The 665-nt window shown below is 69.5% G+C and overlaps 1 protein-coding gene across 1 annotated transcript in view; it reads left to right on the forward strand.

Moving 5' to 3' along the window:
* The first annotated feature begins 80 nt into the window (after positions 1 to 80).
* The window catches only part of SLC22A18 (solute carrier family 22, member 18), a 20,124-nt gene continuing 19,539 nt past the window's right edge, over positions 81 to 665 (forward strand). Inside the window, exon 1 of the mRNA XM_010837639.1 lies at positions 81 to 284. The gene's annotated coding sequence lies outside the window, so the exon portion shown is untranslated. The remainder of the gene's footprint in view (positions 285 to 665) is intronic.

Consider the following 665-nt stretch of genomic DNA (forward strand, 5'->3'; position numbering starts at 1 on the left):
CAGGGCCACGGGGCGGAGCGGTGCCCGCCGGGGGGCGTGTCGGGCTCGGCCAATGAGAGCGCGGAGGTCGCGGGCGGGGGGCGGGGTGTCCGGGTTGGCCTCGGGGGCGGGGAACTACCCTGGGAGGGTAGCTGTCCCAGGGCACCCTGAGTGGGCCGGTGTCCCAGGGCACCCTGAGTGGGCCGGGGCCTGAGCCCAGCCCTGGAAGGGCAGGAAGGCCGGAGCTCACCCCACGAGGGCTCACCTCGCCAGGACGGAGCTCAGGCCGATCCCTGGGAAGGCAGGTACCAAGCTCCCTTCAGCACCCCTGCCAGCCAGGTGCCCCTGACCGGCCGCTCTTACCCTCTGCCGCTGCTCCCTGCAAGTTCCCCGCACCCCAGGATGGGAAGTCTGGGCACAGCCCCAGGTCCTTCTTTGATGCCACCCCCCTCCCACCCCTGGGTCTGGGTTCTGAAGGCGACCCTTGGGCCCAACTGTACAGCTGGGTGTTCATTTGGCAAAACTTGGTGGAGGCCTCCATGGAACCACAGACTCTGGCTACAGCTGGTGGTGGGGTGTGGGGAGCAGACAGGGCCTGGCTACCCTGCCTGGAGGGCCTGGAAGGCTGAGCTGCCCCTCCAGTCCACCCCCAGATGCTCCAGAAGGCCCTCTGGCCTGGTGGAGGA

The sequence above is a fragment of the Bison bison genome, unplaced genomic scaffold (assembly GCF_000754665.1).
Source record: "Bison bison bison isolate TAMUID 2011002044 unplaced genomic scaffold, Bison_UMD1.0 scf7180017864080, whole genome shotgun sequence".
Taxonomy (NCBI): Eukaryota; Metazoa; Chordata; class Mammalia; order Artiodactyla; family Bovidae; genus Bison; species Bison bison.